The sequence below is a fragment of the Rhinopithecus bieti genome, unplaced genomic scaffold, assembly GCF_001698545.2.
Source record: "Rhinopithecus bieti isolate Rb0 unplaced genomic scaffold, ASM169854v2 scaffold_28163, whole genome shotgun sequence".
NCBI lineage: Eukaryota > Metazoa > Chordata > Mammalia > Primates > Cercopithecidae > Rhinopithecus > Rhinopithecus bieti.
The window spans coordinates 1,391,549-1,403,316 of NW_016813718.1; the positions used below are offsets into that span (position 1 = coordinate 1,391,549).

At 43.5% G+C, this 11,768-nt stretch overlaps 1 protein-coding gene across 1 annotated transcript in view; it reads right to left on the minus strand.

Annotated features, from left to right (window-relative positions):
• Positions 1–6,482: 6,482 nt before the first annotated feature.
• LOC108513206 (translation initiation factor IF-2-like) overlaps positions 6,483–11,768 on the minus strand; it is a 90,812-nt gene continuing 85,526 nt past the window's right edge. The window contains exon 4 of the mRNA XM_017848896.1: positions 6,483–6,576. The gene's annotated coding sequence lies outside the window, so the exon portion shown is untranslated. The remainder of the gene's footprint in view (positions 6,577–11,768) is intronic.

Below are 11,768 nucleotides of genomic sequence, written 5' to 3' on the forward strand. Positions count from 1 at the left end.
TTTTTTTTTTTTTTTTTTTTTAAGAGACATAGGTGTCACTCTATTGCCCAGGCTGGAATGCAATTGCTCAGTCATAGTTCATTCCAACCTTGAAATACCGGACTCAAGTGATTCTCCTATCTCACCCTCCTCTGTAGGTAGAACTATAATTATATATAACTAAATAAATAAAATAAAATACAAGATGGGGCCATGCAAAGTGGCTCATGCCTCTAATCCGAGCATTTTGGGAGGCCAAGGCAGGTGGATCACTTGAGGTGAGAAGTTCGAGACCATGCTGGCCAACATGGCGAAACCCAGTCTCTACAAAAATACAAAAATTAGCCAGGAGTGGTGGCGTGCACCTGTAGTTCCAGCTACTCAGAAGGCTGAGGCAGGCGAATCACTCGAACCCACGAGGCAGAGGTTGCAGGGAGCCGAGATTGCACCACTGCACTCCAGCCTGGGTGACAGAGTGAAACTCTGTCTCAAAAAGAAAGAAAAAAAGAATCTTCATTTGGTCTTTCATATTGTTACTAAACTCAACTTACAATGTTTTTATTTTTAATAATCTCCCCTTTTCTCATTTTTTCGTTTCTTATTTTTGGCTCTGAACTGACATCATTTATTTTTATATCTTAACTCTTATGAGGCTGGGCATGGTGGCTCACACCTGTAATCCCAGCACTTTGGGAAGCCAAGGAGAGCGGATCACCTGAGGTCGAGACCAGCCTGGCCAACATGGTGAAACCCAATCTCTACTAAAAATACAAAAATTAGCCAGGCATGGTGGTGCACACCTATAATCCCAGCTACTCGGGAGGCTAAGACAGGAGAATTGCTTAAACCCAGGAGGTGGAGATTGCAGTGAGCCGAGATTGTGCCACCACACTCAAGTCTGGGTGACAGCAAGACTCCGTCTCAAAAAAAAAAACAAAACAAAACAAAAAAACTTATGGCTTCTGGACTTATTTTCTAGGTCTCTTAATCCATTTTTCCCCCCCAAGAGAAAGGGTCTCCCTTTGTCACCCAGGGTGGAGTGCAGTGGTATGAACACAGCTCACTGCAGCCTCAATCTCCTGTGCTCAAGCAATCCTCCTGCCTCAGTCTCCTGAGTAGCTGGGACCAGAGCTGTGTGCTATCACACCCAACTAATCTTTTCTTTTTGTTGTTGTTGAAATGGGATCTTCCTGTGCTGTCCAGGCTGGTATCTAATTCCTGGGTTCATGTAATCATCCTGCCTCAGCCTCCCAAAGTGTTAGGTTTATGTAATTTTTTATTCAACTATGGGCAACAGAGCTAGACTCCATCTCAAAAAAAAAAAAAAAAATACACTGAAGTCTCCAACTTACTCTTAAATGGTTCAGAAAATAATATATGTATGTTTGCATTATATATAGCATGATAAAGCCAATAGGGCAAAATGTTAACAACTGTTGAATCTGAGTAAATGGCATGAGAGTTCCTTACACACTTGGACACTTTAAGACTGAAAGACGTTATGACCTTTTAGAAGTAAGTACTGAAATATTTACAGATAAAAAGGTAAGGCTTCTTTGACGTGCTTCAAACTAATGGGCTAGCGAGTAGGGGTCTAGATGAATCAAAATTGATCATGTATGGATCACTGTTAATACACAGTGATGGAAACACCAGGCATATTGTATTCTCTGCTTGTACATGATGAAAGTTTTCTGTAATAATAAGTTTGCTTTTTTTTTTAAGAGTCTGTAAGCCAGGCGCAGTGGCTCACACCTGTAATCCAGCACTTTGGGAGGCAGAGGTGGGCAGATCACCTGAGGTCGGGAGTTCAAGATCAGCCTGACCAATATGGAGAAACCCTGTCTCTACTAAAACTACAAAATTAGTCAGGTGTGGTGGCACATGCCTGTACTTCCAGCTCCTCAGGAGGCTCAGGCAGGAGAATTGCTTGAATGGCGTAAACCCAGGAGGCGGAGCTTGCAGTGAGCTGAGATCCGGCCACTGCACTCCAGCCTGGGTGACAGAGCGAGACTCCGTCTCAATAAAAAAAAAAAAGAAAAAGAGTCCATAATGGCCAGGCGCAGTGGCTCTCACAGCACTTTGGGAGCACAAGGCAGGAGGATCACTTGAGAGCCCAGGAGTTGGAGACCAGCCTGGCCAACATGGTGAAACCCCATCTCTACTAAAAATACAAAAATTAGCCAGGCGTGGTGGCATGCGCCTATACTCTCAGCTACTTCGGAGGCTGAGGCATCAGAATTGTTTGAACCAGGAAGGCTACAGTGAGACAAGATTGTGCCACTGCACTCCAGCCTGGGCAACAGAACGAGACTCTATCTCAAAAAATACAAAAAAGAGGGGCCGGCGCGGCGGTGGGCTCAAGCTGTAATCCCAGCACTTTGGGAGGAACAAGACGGGCAGATACGGAAATAAAGTCAGAAGATCAAGACCACAATCCACAAAAAACAGGCACACACTGGTGGAAACCCCGTCTCGTAGCCAAAAAAATACAAACAAAAGCTAGCCCGGGCGAAGGTGGCGGGCGCCTGTAATCCCAGCCTACTCGGGGAGGCTGAGGCAGGAGAATGGCGAGAGAGCCGCGGGAGGTGCAGGAGCTTGCACGTGGAGCTGAGATCCAGCCATTGCACTCCAGCCTGGGCAACAGAGGCGCAGAACCTTCGTCTCAAATAAATAAATAAATAATAAATACAAAAATAAGAGTCCATAATCAGAAGAGTGTTTTAAATGGAAAAAACTAAGTTCAGGAAATTAAGTGCATCCCACACTCAGGACTCACAGTTTTTGAACTCATTCTAACAACACTTTCTCCATTAACCCTCCCTAAAAAACTCCTCATAAAACATGAACGTCTTGCGGCGCGCGGTGGCTCAAGCCTGTAATGCCCAGCACTGTTGGGAGGACCGAGACAGCGGATCACGAGGTCAGGAATCGGACCCATCCTGGCTAACACGGGAAACCTCCGGTCTCTACTAAAAGACAATACAAAAACTTAGCCGGGCGATGTGGCGGTCCGCTGTAGTCCCAAGCTACTTGGGCAGGCTGAGGCGAGAGAATGGCGTAACCCGGACGGCCAGGAACTTGCAGTGACTGAGATCCGGCCACTGCATCCCAGCCTGGGGAGACAGGAGCGAAGCGATGCGGCGTCTTCAAAAAAAAAAAAAAAAAAAACATGAACTCTTCAGACAACTTTATGTGCTCTCTGCACCTGATGTTTTAGTCAATACGACAGAAATACAGTAAGATACATCTAACTCCACCATTCCTAGATATATAGTTGCCTTTGAAAGTAAATCCCAGCTACTCGGGAGGCTGAGGCAGGAGAATTGCTTGCACATGAAAGGTGGAAGTTGCAGTGAGCCGAGATCATGCCATTGCATTCCAGCCTGGGCAACAAGAGTGAAACTCTGTCTCTAAATAAATAAATAGATAATAAAATAAAATATTTTTTAAAATCTCATTTATATTCATATACTTTGGATTTAATCATGCTCATAATCTAGCTTCTAAGGTTGTTGCTAGTTGGGTGTGGTGCCTCACACCTGTAATCTCAACATTTTGGGAGGCCGAGATGGGAGGATTGCTTGAGGCCAAGAGTTTGAGACCTACCCTGGCAACATAACAAGACCCCATTTCTACCAAAAAAATGTTTTTTAATTAGCTAGGCATGGTGGGATGCACCTGTACTCCCAGCTACTCTAAAGGCTGAGGCAGGAAGATCCTTTGTGCCAAGGCTTGATTCAAGGCTGCTATGAGCTATGATCCCGCCACTGCACTCCAGACTAGGCAACAGAGCCAGACCCTGTCTCCAAAAAAAAAAAAAAAGCATAAAGGGGGAAAAAAAAAAGCAATTTGGGACCAGCCATGGTGACTCACACCTGTAATCCCAGCACTTTGTGAGGATCCCTTGAGGCTAGGAGCCTGGTGCTTTTAAAGCAATATTTTGTTCTCATTATCAGTAGCAAATGTGAAGCCCTTGATATGCTGAATATATAATTTGTAAACATGACAGAACTCATATAATAATGAACACTTTTTTCTTTTACATGTCAGCAATTAATTGAAATAATGAACACTTTCTATACAGAAACAGAAAAACACTATGAACTACAGGAGAAAATACAGTAAGAATTTAACTTACGAGACAACTAACTTGCCTGGCTAAATCTACAACACAGTGGGGCAACGACTCTCAAGCAAACTCAGAACAAACCTTTGCAAACAGCATTCTTCCTTATACCCATACCAGAACATTTTAAAAGCTTCAGGATCCTCAAGACCATAGTGATTATAAATCAAAGTATCAAACTGGCCAGGTGCGGTGGCTCACACCTGTAATCCCAGCATTCCCAAGGTGGGTGGATCACTTGAGGTCAGGAGTTCAACACCAGCCTGGCCAACATGGTGAAACCCTGTCTCCACTAAAAATACAAAAATTAGCGGGACTTGGTGGTGCATTCCTGTAATACCAGCTACTTGGGAGGCTGAGGCAGGAGAATCACTTAAAGCTGGGAAGCAGAGGTTACAATGAGCAGAGATCATGTCATTGCACTCCAGCCTGGGTGACAGAGCCAGACTCCATCTCAAAAAAAAAAAAAAAAAAAAAAGAAAAGAAACAAAGTATCAAACTGCAAAATCCACCTACATAAGTTCCTAGAGTCTCACTACATTTTTGTAGAGAAAAAAAATAGCTTTCAACATAATGTACTTTCTGTCTTGAAATTTAAATCACTTCAGTGTGTTTATTGTTCTTTTGAAAATTCAAACTGGCTAAAATTTTCTTTAAATTTAAGGTCAGGCGTGGTGGCTCATGCCTGTAATCCCAGCACTTTGGGAGGCCAAGGCGGGCAGATCACCTGAGGTCGGGAATTCAAGACTAGCCTGACCAACATGGAGAAACCCCACCTCATTAAAAATACAAAATTAGCCAGGCATGGTGGCACATGCCTGTAATCCCAGCTACTAGGGAGGCTAAGGCAGGAGAATCGCCTGAACCCGGGAGGTGGAGGTTGTGGTGAGCCTAGTTCACGCCATTGCACTCCAGCCTGGGCAACAAGAGTGAAACTCCGTCTCAAAAAATAATAATAATCAAAATAATAGGCCGGGAGTAGCGGCTCATGCCTATAATCCCAGCACTTTGGGAGGCCAAGGCAGGTAGATCACCTGAGATCAGGAGTTCGAGACCAGCCTGGCCAACGTGGTGAAACCCTGTCTCTACTAAAAATACATAAATTAGCCAGTACTCCCAGCTACTTGGGAGGCTGAGGCAGGAAAATCACTTGAACCTGGGAGACAGAGGTTGCAGTAAGCCGAGACAGTGCCACTGCACTCCAGCCTGGGTGACAGAGCGAGACTGCATCTCAAAATACATAATAAATAAAATTAACTAAATAAATAATGAAACCTGCACATCCTGCACATGTACCCCTGAACTTAAAAGATGAGGGAAAAAAATATCTGGCTGGGCATGGTAGCTCACACCAATAATCCCAGCACTTTGGAAAACCAAGGCAGGAGGATCACTTGAGCCCAAGAGTTCCAGACCAGCCTGAGAAACATAGGGAGACTATCTCTGTAACACGTGTTTTTTTTTTTTATTGGCCTGGTGTTGTGGTACACACCTGTGGACCCAGCTACTCTGGAGGCTGAGGTGGGGGTATTGCTTGAGCCTGGGAGGTCGACCTGCAGTGAGCCATTATTGTGCCACTGCACTTTCCAGCCTGGGCAACAGAGCAAGACCTAGTCCCCTCGCCAAAAAAACTAAGTATTATTCAGCTATTTTAGCAGAGAGAAAACATCCTCCAAAACAGTGAAGTATAAATTTCCTCCTATCTGTATCCTTACAAAACCATCAGTGGGCCAGGCCCAGCAGTTCATGCATGTAATCCCAGCACTTTGAGAGGCCAAGGTGAGAGATTACTTGAGGCCTAGAGTTCAAGACCAGCCTGGGCAACATAGCAAGTCTCCATCTCTATTTAAAAGAAAAATCCACCACTGAAAACAGGAGATGGCAAGACACTGCCCAGATCATTTGCTAAAGCCTATTTACAAAGGTTTCTATGTCAACATTTTCACCAATTAATAAATGTGATGCAACCTAAAAAACTATATACTAGGCCAGGCCTGATAGCTCACACCTGTAATCCCAGCACTTTGCAAGGATGAGGCAGGAGGCTCACTTGAGCCCGTGATTTTGAGGCTGCAGTGAGCCATGATCACACCACTGCGCTCCAGCCTGGGTGGCAGAGCAAACTTTGTCTCAAAAAAAAAAAAAAAAAGTTATATACATACATACACACACACACATATAATGACATACACACATATATACACTAAAACCAAACACCAGTGTTTGTTTTCAGTTAGTATCACTCATTTTACTCCCATCAAAACTACAATGAAGATAAATGGACAAGCAAAAGGCTTCAGGTAAGAAAAGCATCTCTGCACCTCATTATGAAAACACAAGACAAACATTTTTTAATCAGAGAAAAACAACTTACTAGCATGCTTATCTGCGAGCATTATAAGTGTGTTGGAAATATCACGTCGTCTATAAAAGCATACTACTTTTGCTTCCACGTTGCCACTTGCAGTCTAAGAGATAAGAAAAATAAAAGTCATTTGTACTGAATATTAGAGTCAAATAATTTATAAAACAAAACTAGATACAGCACAATTATATGATCGTGCTCATTAATACTGGTGCCAACCACAACTGCAGGATAACCACAGAGCTAAAAAATTCAAATAAGGATGAGCAACATTTGTTCTGCTTCCAAGCACAACTGGAATGTCAAACATATAATAATACTGGCATTAAGTAAACTAAACTGATTAGACCCTTTAATGATTAAAGCCAGACACAGTTAACACTGATTAGCTTTAAGAAACTAATCCTCCCTACTGCTTCAATTAACTAGCCTTTAAAAAAAAAAAAAAAGAAAAGAAACTAATCCCCCCAGTTTTTAAAGCCACAACTGACGGAAATAATTTATTTCAGTCATGTAAACATACCTTGTCCAAACCCATTCCCAGAAAGCACAAGCTAAGTGTAAAATCACCAAGCCCTCCCCTAAGTATCCCATGTTCCATGGACAGTGAAGTTCTGCAGGTGGGAAGCAGCCATCATACCGAATAGACCAGGTGACCTGGAAAGGCATTCTCTAGCCCAAGGAAGTCTACGAATCTCTTAAGAGTCAATATTCTGGCTGGGCACGGTGGCTCAAGCCTGTAATCCCAGCACTTTGGGAGGCCGAGACGGGTGGATCACGAGGTCAGGAGATCGAGACCATCCTGGCTAACACCGTGAAACCCCGTCTCTACCAAAAAATACAAAAAACTAGCCGGGCGAGGTGGCAGGCGCCTGTAGTCTCAGCTACTCGGGAGGCTGAGGCAGGAGAATGGCGTAAACCCGGGAGGCGGAGCTTGCAGTGAGCTGAGATCTGGCCACTGCACTCCAGCCTGGGCGATAGAGCGAGACTCCGTCTCAAAAAAAAAAATAAAAAAGAGTCAATATTCTAAAGCAGTACTTAGTTTACCTCCACAACTAAACATATTAAAAACCTTGAGTTATGAACACTGAAACTCCCATTTCTTTTTGGCTAGTCTACAATGCAATCAATATTCAGTTAGGTTCTTCCAAAGTATGATGGCTTCAAAAAAAATTCAGTTATGCTGTCATTTACTCCAGCTGGGGCCCAGGCTCCTGCTCTCCTATTCTCTAGAATTTTGAGAGCTCTCAAGAAGGTCAATCATTCATCACAAAGTTCCCTGTAAAAACACACAGATTATAATAAAATGCTATTGTGATTTCCATTTTCAAATAAATGTGAGAACAAATTTTCAGAAATTTATCCGGTCTTACAGATATACTCAAATACAAAGAAGAATATATAAGTTCTGCAGTAAATGTGTCAATTTTATGAAGTTCAGCAGCAGTATTTTAGATTAAAAAATAGTCCTGTGGAAACAGTGCCCCTTAAAATTGAAATCATATTAAATTTCTAACCAAAGTGCTTCTATATTTCATAATACTGTGATCAAATACATTCTCCAGAAGTAATGATCCAGCAGTCTGCTAACTGAACAGGCCAGGATTTCCATGTAAATAAAAAAAAATCTATCAGTGACTTCAAATATAAGCTCTTAGTCATTTCTGTCTTCTTGAGATTTTGTCTTTTTGAGATATGCCTTGAAACTGTTGCTTTGGATTTTCAATGTGATTTTTGTCTCTTCTTGAGACATTAAAAATCCAGGCTGGGCGTGGTGGCTTATGCCTATAATCCCAACACTTTGGGAGGCCAAGGCAGGGGGATCACAAGGTCAGGAGTTCTAGACCAGCCTGGCCAAAATAGTAAAACCCTGTCTCTACTAAAAATTCAAAAATTAGCCAGGTGTGGTGGCACACACCTGTAGTCCCAGCTACTCAGGAGGCTGAGGCAGAATTGCTTGAACCTGGGAGGTGGAGGTTGGAGTGAGCCAAGACCACATCATTGCACTCCAGCATGGGTGACAGAGTGACACTCCGTCTCAAAAAAATAAAATAAAAAATCCAAATCAATAGTTTCAAGGCATATTTTTTTCTGCCTCACTAGTGAGTTCCTCCAATAGGGATGCTATACAAAGCTAATTAAATTATTATTTAAACTTGCTTAGGGGGGCGGGGAGCCTGGTTCAAAATAAATAGTCTCTTCTCTTTTTTTTGAGACGGAGTCTTGCTCTGTCACCCAGGCTGGAGTGCAGTGGTGCGATCTCGGCTCACTGCCAGCTCCGCCTCCCGGGTTCACGCCATTCTCCTGCCTCAGCCTCCTGAGTAGCTGCAAGTATAGGCGCCAGCCACCATGCCCGGCTAATTTTTTGTATTTTTAGTAGAGACGAGGGTTCACCATGTTAGCCAGGATGGTCTCGATCTCCTGACCTCGTGATCCACTCGCCTCGGCCTCCTAAAGTGCTGGGATTACAGGCGTGAGCCACCGCCCCAGCCATAAATAGTCTCTTCTTGACCATGCACTCACTTGGCTACTAGGTAGCTTATGGCTACCATATTCCTCTTCCCCTCTACAAACACACCCTCTCCAGCATCCTTCTGAAGCATGGTTACTCATGGGTCTACAGCCCAGTGCCAGTCTGCAACTGTTAATGGCATTTAATGAAATAAGTACAAGGTTTGAGACTAAGTGCATTACAGCAATTAAGTTCATTTTTATATATACATATACATATATATATATATATACATATATATACACACACACACACACACACATATATATATATATATATATATTTTAGATGGAGTCTCGTTCTGTTGCCAGGCTGGAGTGCAGTGGCGTGATCTCAGCTCACTGCAACCTCCAACTCCCTGGTTCAAGCGATCCTCCTGCCTCAGCCTTCCAAGTAGCCTTTTTTTCCTAGCTTATCAATCAGAACAGAGTAAGTATTTTCAGTTCAGAGGTGGTTTTGTTTTGGTTTTTTTGTTTGTTGAGAGGGAGTTTCGCTCTATTGCCCAGGCCGCAGTGCAATGGCGCGATCTCAGCTCATTGCAACTTCCGCCTCTTGGGTTCAAGCGATTCTCTTGCCTCAGCCTCCCAAGTAGCTGGGATTACAGGCATGCGCCACCACGCCCGGCTAATTTTGTATTTTTAGTAGAGACAGGGTTTCACCACACTGGCCAGGCTGGTCTCAAACTCCTCTCAGGTGATCCACCCACCTCAGCCTCCAAAAGTCCTGGGATTACAGGCGTGAGCCACCGCATCCCGCCTTGCTTTGGTTTTTTTAAGAGACGGGGGGTCTTGTTACGTTGCACAAGCTGGTCTCAAACCCCCAGGCTCAAGCAATCCTCCTGCCTCACCCTCTTGAGCAGCTGGGACTACAGGCCTGAGCCACCAGGCCTGCCTTCAAGTATTTTTAAATCATTATTTGGATTTTCCCATCATGTTAACTTTCCGTACCTAGCCAATTTCACCTCTGATCTTCCCAGGGCCTTTATCTAGAATACTCCTTTGGCTTCTCTTCCCATGGTTCCCTCTCCCTCATCCTTTAGGCCTCAACTTTAATGTCCTCTCCCACCCTACCTAAAGGAAATGACCTGTCATTCTCTATGTCAAGCCTGTTGCCTTCTTAGAAGTTAACACAATGCATTACTATTACTGTTTTCTTTATGCCTGTCAACTTGTCTTTCCGGGTGTCTCCCTCATGAGAATGTAGACCATGTATGGGTAGAGACCGTGTCCATCTTGTTCACAGTTCTATCTCTGAGCCTAGCATAGTGGCCGGTACATAACAGGTACTCAATAGTATTTGCTTAATGAATTACCTAAAATAACGTATCTTTTTCATATCCCTTCAGAAATAAAGACCCTATGTAAATATTTCAATTAGCCATTCAAACTACCATTTTGTGAAATTACAAAGACTCCCATCTCTCACAACACAGTCATCCCCAGAGACTCGCTATTACATGGATGACTCTGTGCTGACAATAGGTAGGGGGAGGGAGGAGGTGAGGATGGAGGACGGGGGCATTTTGGAAGTAAATGGCAATGAAATGATAAAGGAGTGTGAAATAATCCATGTTCACCTAGATGTGCAACCCAATCATTTAGCTACTGTGTGCCTCAAGACAACAACGCATGATTTAGCTACCTTAAGGTGTAAGGTTATGTGAGGCTCAGAAGGGTAACAAATGTGAATCCCAGGTTAGGTTTCCAGAGCACCATGCTGTGACATTTCTAAACTTAGCACAGCTGCAATTTTACTTTTACTTGTGGAACTGTATGGCTGATGTCTGTCTGCACTAGACCTGTTTATCATCCTTGCATTCTCACTGTCTAAAAGTACCCTCAAAATTATTTGTAAAATGAATGAATTGAAGCAGTTTGTATATAATAAAGCAATGTATGTATAAGCATTAACATCAGACATTTCAGAAATTAATTAATTCAACAAGTATTTAGTGAATGCCTTTAACTATGTGCCAACAACTATTCTAAGGCATTCAGAATGCATAACTGGACAAAACAAAGATCACTACAGCTGATGCTCTAGGAAGACAGGTAATGGAAACAAACACAGTAAGTGTATTTGAAGGTGATAAATGATATGGAAAAAAGAGCAAGGGGTAAGGGGTAGGATGGATACAAATAAACGGTCCTCCTAAGGTGGCTGCAGGGAGAAACAACCAAGAGCCCACTGTGCTTTGTGCCAAGTAAGCAAGGCAGAGCTCCCACCTGCTTTCAGCAAAAGTGGAGGTCAGAGAGGGGCAGCGACAGCCAAAGAATACAGGGTCTCATAGGTCAAGATTTCTATTTCAATCTAATTAACTTTCTAATTAAACTGATACAGTAAATAGTTTGGAGTTGCCTCAATTCTTATACCTTACATCAAGAACATAAAAGATCAGAATCACATGCCAACAGTTCCCACCCACAGACTGATCTAAACTTGAGGCCATTCTCTTCATTTGGTGGTCTCAAAGACTAAATTTTTTTTTTTTTTTTTTTTTTTTTTAGACGGAGTCTTGCTCTGTTGCCCGGGCTAGAGTGCAGTGGCCGGATCTCAGCTCACTGCAAGCTCCGCCTCCCAGGTTTACGCCATTCTCCTGCCTCAGCCTCCGGAGTAGCTGGGACTACAGGCGCCCGCCACCTCGCCCGGCTAGTTTTTTTGTATTTTTAGTAGAGACGGGGTTTCACCGTGTTAGCCAGGATGGTCTCGATCTCCTGACCTCGTGATCCGCCCGTCTCGGCCTCCCAAAGTGCTGGGATTACAGGCTTGAGCCACCGCGCCCG